This window comes from Esox lucius, chromosome 6 (assembly GCF_011004845.1).
Source record: "Esox lucius isolate fEsoLuc1 chromosome 6, fEsoLuc1.pri, whole genome shotgun sequence".
NCBI lineage: Eukaryota > Metazoa > Chordata > Actinopteri > Esociformes > Esocidae > Esox > Esox lucius.
In genome coordinates, this window is record NC_047574.1 from 29140690 (window position 1) to 29160077 (window position 19388).

At 42.5% G+C, this 19388-nt stretch overlaps 1 protein-coding gene across 1 annotated transcript in view; it reads left to right on the forward strand.

Annotated features, from left to right (window-relative positions):
- The first annotated feature begins 14507 nt into the window (after positions 1-14507).
- The window catches only part of LOC105028653 (sorbin and SH3 domain-containing protein 1), a 52529-nt gene continuing 47648 nt past the window's right edge, over positions 14508-19388 (forward strand). The window contains exon 1 of the mRNA XM_029120483.2: positions 14508-14684. The gene's annotated coding sequence lies outside the window, so the exon portion shown is untranslated. The remainder of the gene's footprint in view (positions 14685-19388) is intronic.

The following is a 19388-nucleotide window of genomic DNA, read 5'->3' on the forward strand; positions in this document are numbered from 1 at the left end:
TGTCTGTCTGTCTGTCTGTCTGTCTGTCTGTCTGTCTGTCTGTGTGTGTGTGTGTGCGCACATAGGCTACTGCGGGCCTAATGACGCAACCAATCATCACACAAAGTTTGAGCTTTCAAAATAAATGCAAGTTTAGCAATTCATGTAATGTTTGTTGTTACTTAAAGATGTGGGCATGAAAAGACATTCGCTACAAGCGCTTTGCTCTGCACTTAAGCTGCGTACTTAGCTATGTTGACATATTAGCCACTTGGTGACGCTCTGTCCATAACGTTATTTCTTTCTTAAGCAATGTTTGGCATGTTATATCGCAGAATATTTTGTTTCTTTCTTTTATAATATAAACGATCAATTACCATACGTTTTAGTGTCTGATACTTGGATGTTTATGGCAGTGGCAACCTGCACAACACAAGCCTACATTTGTGTAAGTTTCATAAGAGAGCCAGCTATATTGACAAGTAATTTGTCACATTTGCACATGTTCTTGTGTAATATGGTCCACACTGGTCCTTCAATCAGAAATAAGTAATTAATTAGACTGTAATATAAAAAGGCGTCAACTTCATCAAACGTAGCCTACCAACAGCGATAAATAATCAATAGCATTAATGATATCTGATATAATTTCATTTCCTTAATGAAATGGCCCTTTAACATTTTTATGATCATACAAACACACAAAAATATAGAGTTATCAAGAGATCCCTATAATTTCCCATGGTAAGCCACCTCCCCTTGTCTGTCCTGAGTGTCCTGGAGAAGGGACTCGATAACGAATGAACAGAATGGAGTAAGATACACAGCCTGTGGATGATATAGGGAGGCATCCTACAATGCGTTTCGGAGAGATTGGTGACTGGTTGTTCCTGTATGCTGTTTTGCTTTCACAGTGCTGACTGTAGCGTAAATCCTCACTACGCGTGTGGGAGCAATATTGATAAAGAACACTGGATACCTACTCTACTAAGGTAAACGTTTTTGTCATTTTATTGTCTGTTTCATTAGCTTAATTTTGCGCATCAGATAAATAGCATGAATTATACAAATTCATTATGGCCACGTTGGATTATTTCGCACCCTCGCAAACGTTGTGCTGCTGACAAAGTGCCTGTCACCTGCATCAATGCGATTTTACTGTATACCATATGGGACCAAAAAAATTCTTGGGACGTGTTATTGGTACAGAACTAGGCTACTGTCGTATTCAAGCTAGTCTACCGCAGTAAATACATATCCATCAGATATCTGCAACCAATGACCATACGACCGCTGCATGGTTATTGTCGCACTAGCTAATTTATAAAATACCAAATCGTGGAACTAAATCATTAAACGTTTATTATTATTATTTATTGTTGTTGTGCACGTTTAATTGCAAGACAATAGTCAGCAATTCGCCTAAGCACATCGAACACCACTTAAACTCAACCAAACTGGTTAACTCATATTTAGGTCACAATATTTAGTTTGTTTGAATAATGACATAAATAACATATGGCAACATAGTAAATGTACATACATGAATGACATCACTAGTTTTTACGGACATAATGCAATGCACATAATGCGACAGTGGTGGGAACCCCATGCATGTAATGCGACTTCAAGGTAAACCCACTGAACTTGATTTTGTTAGGTAGTCTAAAGTACTTTATAAATCGTGTGGTTCGAACCCTGAATGCTGATTGGCTGGAAGCCATGGTGTTGTGTTTGCCCGGGGTATGACCTCAAATTAGTTTTTACATTTGTTACACTGAACAAAAATATATAGGCAAAAAAGGTCCCGTGTTTCATGAGCTGAAGTAAAAGATCCTACAAATCCATTGCACAAAAAGCTTATTTTTCTCAAATGCTGGGCACAAATTTGATTACATCCCTTTTATTGAGCATTCCTGCATTGCTAAAATATTCCATCCACTTAACAGGATTAATGCTAATTGAGCAGCAGGATCATCACACAGGTACACCTTGTGATGGGGACAATAAAAGGCCACTCATAATGTATACTAATCTGTTGAGCTGCATCACACAACACAATGCCACACATCTCAAGCTTTGATGGAGCGTGCAATTACATGCCGATTGCACAGATGTCCACCAAAGCAGTTGCCAGATATTTGACAATTTTTCTATGAAAAGCTTCCTCAATTCTCATTTTAGAGAATTTGTCAGAACATTCAAATGGCCATGCAAACCACAGACCACATGTAACCACACCAGCTCAGGACCTCCACATCCAGCTTCTTCACCTGCAGGATTGTCCGAGACTCTAACTGGTAAAAAGAACAACTAAAAAAACATCTGAGCAAAGCTTATTTGTGTGCTCGTCATCCTTACCATAGTCTTAACCCGACCTGATCAGGCAAATGATACTGAACAACCCTATGTTGCGAGGATCTGTACACACATCTGTTAAGGAGATGTCGTGCTGTGTGAAGCAATGGTGGTTACACAAGATACTGACAGGTTTTCTTATCCACACCCCTACCTTGGTTTTTAAGGCATCTGTGACCTACAGATGCATATTAGTAGTCAAAGTCATGTAAAGTATTCATGTTAGGGCCTAGGGATTTTGTTAGAATTTACTGATAACCTCATATGAACTGTGAGTCAGTGAAATCTTTGAAATTGTTAGACGTTATGCTTCTTTTTTTTTTGTATGTGGGTAAAGAGTTTATAATAGCAACAAGACACCTCGTGTGGGTTTTTCAATTTTCTACGTTGAAAGACCTTTCCCATGCCCTCAGGCCTTCTGACAGAACTTAACCATGCATTCGGGCCTTAGGACAGACCTTACCCATGCCCTTGGTCCTTAGAACAGCCCTTTATCATGTCATATTTGGTCATATTCCACACCACCTCTGGCCTTATAAATTCCCTATACAGTAAATGGTTGTCTATTGGTTGTCAAACCAAGCTTTAGTCTCAAAATGTAAGCATGAAAAAAATCTGAGCCTCCATATATTTTGCATGAAGTATGTTGTAAAGGACAAACAAATCAGTGTGAATTTATACAAATTTCACAATGAATAAAGTACTGCTTTCTCAAGCTGTACTGTACTTTTCAATTGGACTTGTTTGAAGGTAATGGATTAGGAAAAAGCCCATCATTGAGTGTCATCACAAAGCACGCCCATGACACCCAAAGACAGCCCATAAGGACTGAATGTACAATAGTTATTCACACATTGAAAGGTTTCCTTCAGGTTCTCAACACTTAATAAGCATCAGGGCAAACTTTCTCATGAAAGTTAAGTGACCTGATCTTTCACATAACAGGCAGGGACTGGGAGACTTTCTACCAAAACGGAATCACTGACCTTCTGATGACCTGTTAGCCTCTCAGGATTACAAGTGTGGTTGTCTAATTGTGCACACTGTCCAGATAAAAGGGATCTACCACTTCTAACCCAACCCTTCCGAATTGGTAGCTATGTTGGGCACCTATGGAGAAATAAGGGTTAACTACCTTGTTCAAGGGCAGACATTTTCTTTTCTTTTTTCTACCTTCAGCTCAATATAGGAGCTTTTTGTTTCCCAGACTGTAGGCTACCTCTTGTTTTTCAACACAATAACGTTTCTGTGTTAATATCCGCATCCATTCAGACCATGGGTCACAATACATGTCTATCTCGCAAAAACACTTGAACACCATGAAACCAGTAAAACATGTTATCCACGGGAGAGTTGCGCTCAGGACTGAAGTTGTAAACAATGCTTAACTCACATTTCTGGTGATCTACCATCAATTAAGATGACATACAATGTGGGACTGATAAGGAAATCTTTGTTTACCAGAAACGTTGAACGTAAACATGACATATTAACAGTTGATTCCGGATCTATTGCTGAGAATCCCTGTGTTACGTATTTGAAATGTATGTAATTTATCATTTCTTTTTGTCTCTCTTGTTAACTCATTAGCAGTATTCCTGGAAGGCAAGTACTGTCAGTCTTAATCATGTATTCCTCAATCTTTATTTTGCTATTAACTTTTCATCCATCTGAATGTTTTTTTCACGTTTGCTGATATTCTTCCTCAATGTTCGTATGTTGACCTATCCGATGGCACAGATGTATTTCAAAGTTAGATGTCACCTTAAGATTTGAACAGACAGAATCATTTTAAATTCACTGTATAGTGTTATTTATGAGGGAGTTCTATATGTAAGGTTGTTTCTGTCTTTCTGTCTTCCCTGGCAAATAATTAATTATTTGTGTTGAGCGGTTAATATTTGATAAACCCAGGTTAGAATCATGTTACTTGGATGCTTTTGAAGTGAGATGAACATCCATGAGATGCGAATCAAAACGGAATTTCAGATTTGGATTGAGAGGTGCTTTTCATAAGGTTATCTTTATTAAATCTTTATTATTGGTCTTCAAAATATTAGTTGGATGTATGAAATTGAAACTAAAGCCAGTGTATGGTATAGCATTTATTCAACTTGTCTGTATTTTTTAATGCATAGGGAAATAAAAGCAAGCAGGATAACAGCCTGAATGTCAAATGAGCTGTTATTGTAAATTATTATTTTATCAGATATGTTGCACTTCCGGAATTCTTGTGTTTTGTGGCATTGTATGATTTAATATTATGTTTTTACAAACAATATACTCTTCATTCTGAATAACTTATGGCTCTTTCAACAGGCAGGATTTTTCTGCCAAAGACACCAGAAAGGTTTCTGTTTCCATTCTGTGTTAGTGTTTCTGCATGTTGCTTAGCAACAGCCCCCCCCCCCCTCCCCATTTCTCCATCTGCTCTTATTGGGCAAAGTGGGTAGTGCTGCTTTAAGTGTTATGTTTAGCATTTCAAGATCTGTGTGCATATATAGAAATCTATCAACGGAAGTGAGTAAACAAGATAGTGAATGGAGACAATTTATGGTTTGCGGAGTGATTTGCAGTTTACCTCTCACTGGCACTGTGAGTGGTGATGAAAAAACAAGGGGAGACCAAAACATTTGATGGCAGTCATTTTGACAAATGTCTCCAGTCTTGCCTTAATGTTCCACTCTGTGTCTGGCATCGTAGAATGTCCCATGTATGTGTAAAAGCCATGAATAGTACTGCACTGATAAAGCTGAGAGACAGTTTATCCAGGACTGCATGCCCTATATTGCTTTTGTCATGGTAAGAGGATAGACTGGCATGGGCCGCTACCCTTGCCTGATATTGGGGGGCCGGCATTGCGCACACAAGTTTGAAACTCAGGATGGTAACAGGAGTTTGAATTCCTCAGATGTGGCAGGTTGGCTAGCCTGCACTCCAGCAACTCAATGAGGTATTTCAGGCACCTGCGAGCTCAATTATGATTTTTGGCTATTGAACGTGTTCTCTCCGGAAAGAGAGTGTTTGACCTAGGAATGTGAAAAGAAGGACAATGGCAAAATATGCTTTGGAGGACACAGGGCTCAATTTAAGATGCTCTTGAGCCTACTGGGAGTTGCTACCGGGAATCGCAGTGTTGTGGAAAGTGTTGTGCCAATTGCACTTCATACATGTTGAACATTGTAATATTTCTATATACCATACCAGTCAAAAGTTTGGAGACACCTGCTCATTCAAGGGTATTTCTTTATTTCTACTATTTTCCACATTGTAGAATAATAGTGAAGACATCAGAACTACAAAATCACACGGACTGTATGTGATCATGTAATAACCAAAAAAGTGTTAAACACATGAAAATACATTTATATTTAATATTTTTCTATGTAGCCTCTCTTTGCCTTGATGACATCTTATCACACTTTTGGCATTCTCTCTGTCAGCTTCATGAGGTAGTAACTTGGAATACTTTTCTAACATTAAAGGATTTCCCACATATGCTGAGCACTTGTTGGTGTACTTTTCCTTCACTCTGCGGTCCAACTCATCCCAAACCTTCTCAATTGTGTTGAGGTCAGGTGATTGTGGGGGCCAGGTAATCTGATGCAGCACTCATCACCTTCCTTCTTGGTCAAATAGCCCTTACGCCAGCCTGGAGGTGTGTTTGGGTGATTGTCCTGTTTAAAAAACAAATGACAATACGAACCAGATGGTATGGCTGCAGAATGATGTGGTTATTGAGCGTGCCATGCTGGTTGAGTCTGCCTTGGATTCTAAATAAATCACTGACAGTATCACCAGCAAAGCACCTCCACACCATCATGCCTCCTCCTCCATGCTTCATGGTGAGAAACACACATTTGGAGTCTCACAAAGACATGGCAGTTGTTACCAAAAATATAAAATTTGGATTCATCAGGCCAAAGGACATATTTCCACCAGTCTAATATCCATTTGTTGTCTGTCAGGGCCCAAGCAAGTCTCGTCCTATTGGTGTCTGTCAATAGTTTTTTTTTTTTGCAGCACTTGAGTAATTATGGCCTGATTGAAGCAGTCTCCACTGAACAGTTAATGTTCACACACCTGATTTGCTCAAAGGCATTAAGAAGGAAAGAAATTCCACTTTTTTTTATCAAGGCACACCTGTTAATGAAATGGACTACCTCATGAAGCTGTTTGAAAGAATGCAAAGAGTGTGCAAAGCTCTCACTTATAAGTAGTCATAGTCTCTCTCATCTTCATCCGCTTATCCGGTATCGGGTCGTGGGGGCAGCAGCTCCAGCAGGGGACCCCAAACTTCCCTTTCCAGAGCCACATTTGCCAGCTCTGACTGGGGGATCCCGAGGCGTTCCCAGGCCAGTGTCGAAATATAATCTCTCCACCTAGTCCTGGGCCTACCCCGAGGTCTCCTCCCAGCTGGACGTGCCTGGAACACCTGCCTAGGGAGACGTCCTGGGGGCATCCTTACCAGATGCCAAAACCACCTCAACTGGCTCCTTTCGACGCAAAGGAGCATCGGCTCTACTCTGAGTTCCTCACGGATGGCTGAGCTTCTCACCCTATCTCTAAGGGAGAAGCCAGCCACCCTTCTGAGAAAACCCATTTTAGCCGCTTGTACTCGCGATCTTGTTCTTTCGGTCATGACCCAGCCTTCATGACCATAGGTGAGGGTTGGAATGAAAATTGACCGGTATATCGAGAGCTTTGCCTTCCGGCTCAGCTCTCTTTTCATCACAACGGTGAGGTAAAACGAATGCAATACCGCCCCCGCTGCTCTGATTCTCCGGCCAATCTACCGCTCCATTGTCCCTTCACTCGCGAACAAGACCCCGAGATACTTGAACTCCTTTACTTGGGGTAACGCCTCATTCTCTACCCGGAGGAGGCACTCCATCGGTTTCCTGCTGAGAACCATGGCCTCAGATTTAGAAGTGCTAATCCTCATCCCAACCGCTTCGCACTTGGCTGCGATCCGGTCCAGTGAGTGCTGAAGGTCACAGACCGATGATGCCATCAGGACCACATCATCCGCAAAAAGAAGCGATGAGATCCCCAGCCCACCGAACTGCAACCCCTCCCCACCCCAACTACGCCTCGATATCATGTCCATAAAAGTTACAAACAGGATTGGTGACAAAGCGCAGCCCTGGCGGAGGACAACCCCCACCTGGAACACAGCTCTCACTTTGGACGTAAAGGGATTGGATAGCCATCAAAAGGGACTTCCTCACCCCATACTCCCGCAGCACCTCCCACAGTATCTCCCGGGAGACCCGTTCATACGCCTTCACCAAATCCACAAAACACATGTACACTGGATGTTCATATTCCCAGGCCCCCTCCAGGATTCTTGCTAGAGTAAAGAGCTGGTCGACCAGGACGGAATCCGCATTGTTCCTCTTCAATCTGAGGTTTGACTATCTGCCGAACCCTCCTTTCCAGTACCTTTGAGTAGACTTTCCCAGGGAGGCTGAGAAGTGTGATACCCCTGTAATTGGCACACACCCTCTGGTCCCCCTTTTTGAACAGGGGAACCACCACCCCGGTCCGCCACTCCTTAGGCACTTTCCCCGACTCCCACACAATGTTGAAGAGGCGTGTCATCCAAGACATCCCCTCCACACCCAAAGCTTTCAACATTTCTGGACGGATCTCGTCAATCCCCGGAGCTTTGCCACTGTGGAGTTGTTTGACTACCACAGTGATTTCTGCCATGGAGATTGACGATGCTTCCCCATGATGCTTCCCAGCCTCCAGCTCTGCCTCCACTATAGAGGGCGTGTTAGTGGGATTTAGGAGTTCCTCAAAGTTTTCCTTCCATCGCCCAACTATCTCCTCAGTTGAGGTCAACAGTGTTCCATCCTTACTGTACACAGCTTGGATAGTTCCCCGTTTTCCCCTCCTGAGGTGGCGGATAGTTTTCCAGAAACACCTTGGTGCCGACCGAAAAGTCCTTCTCCATGGCTTCCCCAAACTCCTCCCTCACCTGCTGTTTTGCCTCTTTCACAGCAGAGGTCGCAGCCCTTTGGGTCTGTCGGTACACTGCAACCGTCTCTGGAGTCCTCCGGGATAACATATCCCGGAAGGCCTCCTTCTTCAGTCGGACGGCTTCCCTGACCACCGGTGTCCACCAGGGTGTTCGAGGGTTACCGTCCCTTGATGCACCTAAGACATTTAGACCACAGCTCCCCGCCGCAGCTTCGGCAATGGAGGCTTTGAACATCGACCACTCAGGTTCAATGCCCCCAACCTCCACAGGGATGCCAGAAAAGCTCCGTCGGAGGTGTGAGTTGGAGATCTTTTGGACGGGGGCCTCCTCCAGACGTTCCCAGTTCACCCGCACTACCCATTTGGGTTTTCCCGGTCTGTCCAGAGTCTTCCCCCACCCCCTGACCCAATTCAACACCAGATGGTGATCGGTTGACAGCTCCGCCCCTATCTTTACCCGAGTGTCCAAAACATGCGGTCTCAGGTCCGCTGACACGATCACAAAATCAATCACAGACCTTCGGCCTAGGGTGCTTTGGTACCACGTACACTTATGAGCATCCTTATGTTCGAAGATGGTGTTCTCCAAGAAGGCCAAGTACTCCGAACTGCTGTTCGCGGCATATGCACAAACAACAGTCAGAGACCCCCCCCCCCCACAACCCGTAGGCGTAGGCGTATGGAGGCGGCATATGCACAAACAACAGTCAGAGACCCCCCCCCCACAACCCGTAGGCGTAGGCGTATGGAGGCGACCCTACGCCTATGTTGGCAACTTCTCTGGAGTTGCCAACATAGCGGCACTCAGCCAGGGGCTTGTGAGTATCCCAACCCCCGCCCGGCGCCTCACACCCTGGGCAACTCCAGAGAAGAATAAAGTCCATCCCCTATCCAGGAGTATGATTCCAAAACCGAGACTGTGTGTGGATGTGAGGCCCCCTAGATCTAACTGATAGCGCTCCACCTCCCTCACAAGTTTCTGGCTCCTTCCCCCACAGAGAGGTGACGTTCCACGTCCCCAGAGCCAGCCCCTGCTGCCTGAATCTGGTCCGTCGAGGCCCCTGGCCTTTACTGCCACCCATATGGCAGCGCACCCGAACCCAGCGGTTCCTCCCATGAGTGGTGGGCCCATAGGATGGAGAGGGGGGTGCCACGTTGCTTTTTCGGGTTATGCCTGACCGGGGTCCATGGCAAACCCGGCTACCAGGCGTTTGCCGGCGAGCCCTCCCTCTGGGCCTGGCTCCAGACGGGGGTCCCGGGCTTCCTCCGGGCAGGGTAACTCCTCCTCTTCCTCGTTTGTGCATAGGGGTTTTTTGAAGTCACAGTATGAAATATATTTGGATTTGTTTACCACCTTTGGTTCCTACATGATTCCATACGTGTTATTTAATAGTTTTGATGTCTTCGCAATTATTCTACAATGTGGAAACTTGTAAAAATAAGTACCCTTGAATTAATAGGTGTGTTCAAACATTTGACTGATACTGTATACAGTGGATATACAAAGTCTACACAAAAAAAAAAGTTTACACTGTTAAAATGCCAGCTTTTTGTGATATAAATGAATGAGACAAAGATAAATCATGTCAAAACCGTTTCCACTTTTACAGTGGGGAGAACAAGTATTTGATACACTGACGATTTTGCAGGTTTTCCTACTTACAAAGCATATAGAGGTCTGTAATTTGTATCATAGGTACACTTCAACTTTGAGAGACAGAATCTAAAACAGAAATCCAGAAAATCATATTGTATTATTTTTAAATAATTAATTTGCATTTTATTGCATGACATAAGTATTTGATCACCTACCAACCAGAAAGAATTCCAGCTCTCACAGACCTGTTAGTTTTTCTTTAAGAAGCCCTCCTGTTCTCCACTCATTACCTGTATTAACTGCACTTGTTTGAACTTGTTACCTGTATAAAAGACACCTGTCCACACACTCAATCAAACAGACTCCAACCTCTCCACAATGGCCAAGACCAGAGAGCTGTGTAAGGACATCAGGGATAAAATTGTAGACCTGCACAAGGCTGGGATGGGCTACAGGACAATAGGCAAGCAGCTTAGTGAGAAGGCAACAACTGTTGGCGCAATTATTAGAAAATGGAAGAAGTTCAAGATGATGGTCAATCTCCCTCGGTCTGGAGCTCCATGCAAGATCTCACCTCGTGGGGAATTAATGATCATGAGGAAGGTGAGGAATCAGCCCAGAACTACACGGCAGGACCTGGTCAATGACCTGAAGAGAGCTGGGACCACAGTCTCAAAGATAACATTTAGTAACACATTACGCCGTCATGGATTAAAATCCTGCAGTGCACGCAAGGTCCCCCTGCTCAAGCCAGCGCATGTCCAGGCCCGTCTGAAGTTTGCCAATGACCATCTGGATGATCAAGAGGAGGAATGGGAGAAGGTCATGTGGTCTGATGAGACACAAATAGAGCTTTTTGGTCTAAACTCCACTCGCTGTGTTTGGAGGAAGAAGAAGGATGAGTACAACCCCAAAAACACTATCCCAACCGTGAAGCATGGAGGTGCAAACATCATTCTTTGGGGATTCTTTTCTGCAAAGGGGACAGGACGACTGCACCGTATTGAGGGGAGGATGGATGGGGCCATGTATCGCGAGATCTTGGCCAACAACCTCCTTCCCTCAGTAAGAGCATTAAAGATGGGTCGTGGCTGGGTTTTCCAGCATGACAACGACCCAAAACACACAGCCAGGGCAACTAAGGAGTGGCTCCGTAAGAAGCATCTCAAGGTCCTGGAGTGGCCTAGCCTGTCTCCAGACCTGAACCCAATAGAAAATCTTTGGAGGGAGCTGAAAGTCCGTATTGCCCAACGACAGCCTCGAAACCTGAAGGATCTGGAGAAGGTCTGTATGGAGGTGTGGGCCAAAATCCCTGCTGCAGTGTGTGCAAACCTGGTCAAGAACTACAGGAAACGTATGATCTCTGTAATTGCAAACAAAGGTTTTTCTACCGAATATTAAGTTCTGCTTTTCTGATGTATCAAATACTTATGTCATGCAATAAAATGCAAATTAATTACTTAAAAATCATACAATGTGATTTTCTGGATTTTTGTTTTGGATTCCGTCACTCAGATTTCTACATGCTTTGTAAGTGGGAAAACTTGCAATATTGGCAGTGTATCAAATACTTGTTCTCCCCACTGTATGTATATATATAACATATATATAATATATAACATTTTCAGAATTGCGTTGTTGTTTTCATATTATCCTAACTTGTTCAAACACTTGAAAGACTGTATTATCGCATTCCTGTTTTTAGATCAGTATCCTTTGATAAAATAATGATGTAAGCCAGTCCGACAACTACTCACAGAGTTATAATAGGTAACACACTCAACAGTTTAATTCCCAGTCAAAACATAAACCCTTAAATAAGCTGACTTTCAACACTCTCTGAAGAAATAACCTGAATCATCATTTAAGTTCCCATAAAAATGTCAGGGTCCCCTATTGGAATCCAGTCACGCATTTTACTACTCTTTAGGCAAGGCTTGTTCTCTGACAGAGACAGTGTGGATTAAGTTATCTATTTATGAATTGTTATGAGTCTTCCAGTTAGAGGACATCTAATCTACATTGTTACTTTGACTTTGGAAAGTATTCAGATTACTTGACTTTCTCCACATTTTGTTGTGTTATTTTCATAATTTATTCTTTGTTATTTCTTTTTCCACCAATCTAAACATAACTCATAGTCTCTGCTGCTGAGAGGCATCCTCATAACATGATGCGCCCACCACCATGCTTCACAGTAAGGGTATTAGCCAGGTGATGAGCAATACCTTGTTTTCACCAGATGTAGTGCTTGGTCTTCAGCCCTAATAGTTTGATTTTGGTCTCATCAATCCAAAGAATTTTTCCTCATGCTCTCAGTCTTTCAGGCAACATGTCATAAGCCTTTTGTTCAGGAGTGGCTTCACTCCTGTCTTGCCACTCTACCATGTAGTCCTGATTGAGTGCTGCAGAGATGGTTGTCCTTCTGGTAGGTTCTTTGATCTCTTCAAAGAAACCCTGAAGCTCTGTTAAAGTAGTTATTGGGTTCCTTCTTGCCCAGTTTCAGTACTTTGATTGGCCAGGCTGCCATCACTAGGAAGATTATTAGTGGTTCCAAACTTCTTTGATTTCACTATGATGGAGCCCACTGTGCTCATGGGAACTTTCCATGCTTCTGCAATTTTTTTAAATAGATCTATGGCTTTACGCATTTCTATTTCGGTGGTCTTCGGAGAGTTACATGGCATGGTTTTTGCTGTGACATACACTGTGAAGTGTGGGACCTTACATGAGGGTCTGATTATTTCATTTTCAACACATTGGCACACACTTTTTGGTCACTGTGGGGTGTTGAATGTCGATTGATATTTTTTATGAATCAGTTGTAAATTGAGGATATAGTACAACAGAATGTTGACTAAGTGAAAGGAACTGAATAGTTTCTGAAGGCTCTGTATGTATTCCATTGTAGTTAACTATACGCTTGAGATATATGCTTTTTCAACCATATTAATTTTGTTGTACTTTCAAGTGGAAGGTGACTCTCAATAAGTGTTTAGCCTTTCAGTGTATTTTCTACCCAGCCATATTCAGAGGACAGCCTAAAGGGCTTGAGAATAAATCATCTTGTCCTGGGTAAAGTTTAAACTTAGTGACATTCTTGTTACACTGGCTCTAAAAACCTAGCTGTAAGGTCGTGCCCTGGCTTGCTCTCTAAAAATCTCCATGTGAGAAATGTTGTCCGTGTGGTGAGCCAGTGTCTTCCAAAGGACCTTCACATGCGCCAAGAGCACTATGTCCTCATGAGCTGGTCATCATTATGCCCCAATAATTGCAGGGTATTTTCACAGCCTAGTCACAGTATCAGCTTCAACTACACTCCCACCTCAATAGGCATAAACTTTCACAGGCCAGTCTAACTCACTGGTTGAGTGAGTGACACCTCCCCCAACCTCTCCAAACCACTGTGTTCATATAGATCTCAGTCATTTATTATATTGTTACACTTTCCCAACTTTTCTATTGTGATAAATTGTTGTGGCTTATCAGGATACTCCTATCAGGTAGGTATGTGTTAGAAATATTTTCCTTTCTAAAAATTATTCCTGACGGATCACTACACAAGAAACACAGAAACACTGGAATATGTAGAAGTTGCATTCATTTCCTTTTATGTTGCAGTTGTTTAAAACTGCTAGGACCTGAACATCCAATGGCTGATGTGGAATTTGGAGAACCCTCGGCAGGCAGCCAGTGTGGAAGCTGTTTATGGAAGAGAGGGGGTCCTCTCAATTAGAGCGCTAAGCCGCTGCTTAGTGGGCCTTTCGAGCCATGTTTGGAGCTATTTGGTGTGATCCACACTGAGCACTGGACACTGGACTGGCTTCTCTCTTCTCTACCATTTGTTGATAAAGCCAAAGTCAAACTGCATTATATAATAGCTCTCTGCCTTTCTGTAAGACACCAGACAGTGTTTTGAGAGCTTTTCTGGTTATGAACACTGTACAAGGAAGTCTCAGAATGGAGTAGAGATCTTTGCCAGTAAGAGGTTTGTCAAAAAATGTCAAGTTCATATTCTGGTCCCTTTGTTGATAAAAATAGGGAAATAGTGAGCAGTTGCTCGAACACATGAAGCTTGAAGGACTTTTACAGCACGCAACAGCTGGTCTCGCTCACGGGCAGTGACACTGAGTTTACTTCAGGTCATTTGATTGTAGCGAGATAGCGGGAAACAAGCCCCCTACGCATCACCTATAGTGTCGAACAAATTATTGGGAATTGTAATGTGGCTCATATAGCAAATGTTGCTCACTACGATGCAGACAACCAAATACATTTCTCGATACCACCAGCATCACATTCCTCGGATTTGATTAAATTATGGATCAACATAGGACAACATATAGAGAGAGTGATTATGAGTCAACCCCCATTGCTAATTTCAGACATCTTGTAATGTCCAGTCTATGCTGCATGGGTTAGGCTGCGTTTGGGGGGGTTGATATGATCTGCTGCAGTTGTTGAGTGGGTGCCACATTCCCAGGTGACATGTGGTGAGAGGTTTGTCTGGGTATGCCTTGTGCTGAAACAACCAGAACCCTCAGACTCTTGTTAGTCTTTTTCAAGGTCAGAACCAGGCCGCTAAAGAAGTGGGTGCAGAGACCAGCCTGTATCACTTCACCTAATTAAGCTCAGAGGTCAAGATACTAAGTTGAGAGAAATCTTAAAGAGGGTCTTTACAGTTTGGAGTTTTGTGTCCAGTTGTGACCATCTGAGAGAGCTTCCTACTCCAGGCCTGTTTATTTGCTTTACAAAGAATCCTGTAGGTAAGGCATGATCTTTAATGTCATGTATTTGAGGGATATTGTGTGTTTTGGGAATACCTTTATTCCTAAATAGATTTCATTTAACATCTCAGAAGTGGGAATGGTGATGGAGGGATTGTAGTGATGCTGTGTTTCTCTTGTATGTCTAGTCTATATACATAATTATAATTATAATTATAAATAATATGAACCTTATTTGACAAACAATTATGAAATGACAATGAGAAAATACCCAGAAGCGTGTTGTTTTGGGCTCCTCAAATATTAGACAGTCAATTGACATCAGGACAAAAAATAAATTTGCAACAACATCTTGGCTTCAAGGTGCCCCTTTGATTTTAAGCTGTGCAGCCTACATTTATGTGGCAGCCTACATTCTATTTGCTGTATAACATCTACAATGCTACTCTGTTGATTCACAATAGATTAATTGGGATGACATTTCAATTTCTATACAGGCGTGGTTAGTGTGGCTCAACACTGATTTTCTTTTCGATATAAAATAAATTACACAGATTTATTAGTTGGCCATGTTTAGAAGGGATACAGCTTATGTCAAAGTGATGTGTCAAAAAAAGTTAAAATGGGTGAGTTTGATTTGAAATGCCAATTAGCTGTCGTAATGCCCTTGGGATTCGTAATGTCGTTGTGAATGACCCAGTCACCGGGTTGCACTGAGGTGCTTACTCACTCAGGCCTCACTGGACAGCCCAAAACTGTCCGGTGGGGGCTAGCTAGTTTTTGGCTGTCCAGGCAGCTTTATTGCTACGTCGCAGGTGGTTGATGATGTTAAATATTTTAATAATATTATATATAATCTCAGCCTGGTGAAAAAAATCTAATGTAGACATGTATTGCAATACGGAAGTTGTCTTGCTGAATGAAGGCCTTTAGAAGGGCAGTAAAACTCCTATCTTCTTCCTGGACTCATCTTTGTCTCCCTCTGTCGTGTCCCTCTCCTTACTCTTCTCACCTGACTATCATCCTTGTCTCTTTTGTCTCCTCCTCTGTTCTTTCCTGCCTATCTTCTTTGTTTACTTACATGCAAGAACATTACACCAAAATTAATCAGGCTAAAAGATGTTGTGCCAATCAGGAGCTCCACTTCTCAGCCTATAAGAACCCTGCTCACATCTGAAAGCAGTGATTCAGGCCTGCCTTCACCGTGACACAAACTTTGCGGGGTCACCCTGGAGATAGGCGCCACATTCAGCACAGGAGGGTTTTACCGACAAAATGGTTGACCGAGCTAGGGCCAAGAGCATCCCCTTGTGTTTATCTTCTGAGAATATGTATTGGGGTCAGCTATTTAGCTTAAGCCTCTTTACTGTCACCCTTCGAAACACTTCCTTTGCAAAGTTTGAAAAACAGTTTTGTGTATTGTAATGCAGACAGTATTGTGGTTGTTTTTCAGTTCACTATGCATAGCCTGCATGTTTCCTATAAGCCTTTTACTCACAACTCACATGTTTATTGCACATTGTTAAGACAATCTGTTTTGCATATTAAACATGTCAAATGTTTGTGCACTTGTGTCTAAAATTTCATGGTCGTTTACTGAGTGCCATGGCCTCTTTGAGGGCTAAATTTTCACTTACGAATCTCAAAATACAAAACTTATCATCATAAATGTGTCAAAATAATGAGAGATAATAACATATAGATGTGCCATCCTGGAGGAGCTGGACTACCTGTGCAACCTAAATGGGCTGCAGGTACTGCCTCATGCTACCAGCAGTGATATGGACAAGGACATTAGCAAAACGCAAAACTAGAGAAGAGTCAGTCAGGGAGAATGAGGAGAGAGCAATTGTCTGTGGCCACCACCTGCAAAATCCCTTTTTGGGGGTTGTCTTGCTGTTACCTCTCCAGTGCACCTGTTTTCACTTTCATTTGCACCAAAACAGGTGAAACTGATTCAGAATCGCTTATGATTCCTAACTGGACAGATTGATATCCCTGAAGTTTAATGGACTTGGTGTTATACTGTGATGATTAAGTGTTCCCTTAATATTTTTGAGCAGTGTACAAATGTTTGGTTACAGAATTGTAACTCTGGAAAATGTCTTCAAATTTCAATATACAAGCTTGTCAAAGTTTGCAAGCACGTACCTAAATGTACAAGCTTGCCAAATGTAATTACAGATTTGAACATCAGACTTATGACCACTGGCCCTCAATATATGACCACAAAATTGTCATATAAGTGCACAAAATCTTGACAGGTTTAATATTCCATAGTTTCGTGGCATCAGCTTTTTACATAGACTTGCTGTCACTGATACCTGATCCCATATATTTCTCCAGTATCGTACAAATATATGTTCCCAGTGTCGGATTGATGCTTCTCTAATGGTGAGCATTGAGGAAAAATGTCATTCTTGAAGTGGAATGCCACCACTGGCCCTATACTTGGCCCTGCCAAAGCCTGACAATAGGACAGAAAAGGGAGAAGAACCAATACAGCCTGTCAGGCTGTTATTCAGTCAGTCAGGGTTGCACAATACTCAGGAAAACCAGAATCATGCCTCCTCTCCTCCACTCATAACGTAGGGAAAAAATGGACAAAGCCAAAACCTGAAAAACGCAGTGGAGCTCATGACAGGCTTGAATACTCGCAAGAACACGACCTGGCCCCACGAGAATGGCTGTGAATATCCAGCAACTGTAGTTGAGCAGGCTGGGAAAGAAAAGGAAACCACAGATGCATGCCAAAGACCAAAACACACCACGAACAACTTACAGGGGTCGTTTGGAAGAACACCATAAAACCCAGCGTTGATGTGTTGTGTAATTGTATTGGATCATTATTTCTGTTTAAGTCCAGTATTGGTGAGAGTCGTTGTACACAAACATGCTACTTTTGTATCTCTAGCAATTATTTTCTTATCTGTGAGGGCATTTAAGGGACAAAAGTAAAACATAATTTCCCATAATCCTAAAACCAAAATCTCTAAATCCTAAATTCAAACCTTTTCACAAACCCCTAATCCTAATTCAACCCTAAAACTATGTTTGCTATGGATTTGTATACTTGTGAGGACATCTGGTTAGAGCTATGTAGAATTGTATAGTATTACAGTAAATATTATTTTACTGTAGTTCAGGGTCCTCAAAGCCAATTCCACAAAATCTTTTCATTGGACACATGCACACATGTAAATGTCAGTTAGACTCAAATGTTGTAGAGACCTCCATCCCAATTTCCTCTGTCAACCAGCAAGGAGTCTAAATTATGTATTTACCTTGGCAGTTGACTAATGGTTGTTGGAAATAAGTAGAATTCCAACAACTTTAACCATCAAATAAGGTTAAGGAGACCTGTGTTTCAAGGTAAACTGCATTTCAAAATATTTTCTAAAGTGAAAGTAAAACTTCTGAAGTAATTTCTGCTGCGTGGTGGTAAGAAAATGGCATCTAAACCTTCACTACCGGTGGAGGATCTCTGCGGTACCACAGAGTGCTGTGCTGTGACATCTTCAGGGATCCAGTTTTCCTGTCCTTTATCCACAGCATCTGCAAAGCCTGTCTGAAGGAGTTCTGTAATCAGTTCTGTAATCTCATGAATGTCAATGGATAACCCCTCATGCAACCTTGATTTAAAGAACCTGTCTGATGCTTACTTGGAAGGGACATACCAGAAACGGTTAGAGAGTTCTGAGATGCTCTGCAGTCTACATGGTCAGAAATTCAAAATGTTCTGTCAGGATGATAAGGAGTCCATTTGTGAGGGGTCCCAGGATTCAAAGAAACGTACAAGTCATGACTGCATCCCCATAAATGAGGCTACCGTGGATCATAAGAATGTTAGGGCTACACTGGAGCCCTTAATTAAGATGCTGAATGTTTTAAAAGAAATTCAACTGACTGTGATCAAACAGCAGAGCACATTTTAAGACCCAGGCCAAATATTCAGAGATGCAGATTAAGGAGGGGTTTAGGGCACTTTACAAGTTCTTACAGGATGAAGAGAAGACCAGGATAGCTGCACTGAGGAACGAAGAGAAGCAGAAGAGTCAAATGATGAAGACTAAGATTGAAGAGTTTAGCAGAGATATAGCATCACTTTCAGATACAATCCGTGGCATAGAGGAGGAACTGGGAGCAGAAAATTTGTCATTCCTTCAAAACTTCGAGGCAACAGTCAAAAGGTTATAGTACACACCGTCAACTCCACAGATGGCTTTCGGATCACTAATCAATCTGGCAAATCACCTAGGCAACCTGCAGTTCAGAGTTTGGAAAAATATGCAGGAAGTAGTTCAATACACTCCTGTGATTCTGGACCCCAACACTGCTCATCCACATCTTACCCTGTCCAAGGATCTAACTAGTGTATCGTACAGCAAAGACCGACATCAGCTCCCTGATAACCCAGAGAGGTATGATGACCTCTTTGTGGTCCTGGGCTGTAAGGGACTTAACTCAGGTAAACCCAGTTGGGACATTGAGATTGGAGTAAATAAAACCTGGGCTCTGGGTGTGGCTCTAGAGTGTGTGGCTCTAAAGTGGCTTTAGAGAAGGGTCCTCCGGTGTGCATTGTGAGTGTGGAGAATATACTACACATTGCTTTTCTAAAGTACGTACGCCTTCCACTCTCCTCAAAGTGAAAAGGCCCCATAGAATTCGAATGCAGCTTGACTGGGAAAAGGGAGAGCTTTCATTTGTTGACCTAATATATAACACCACACTTTTCAAAT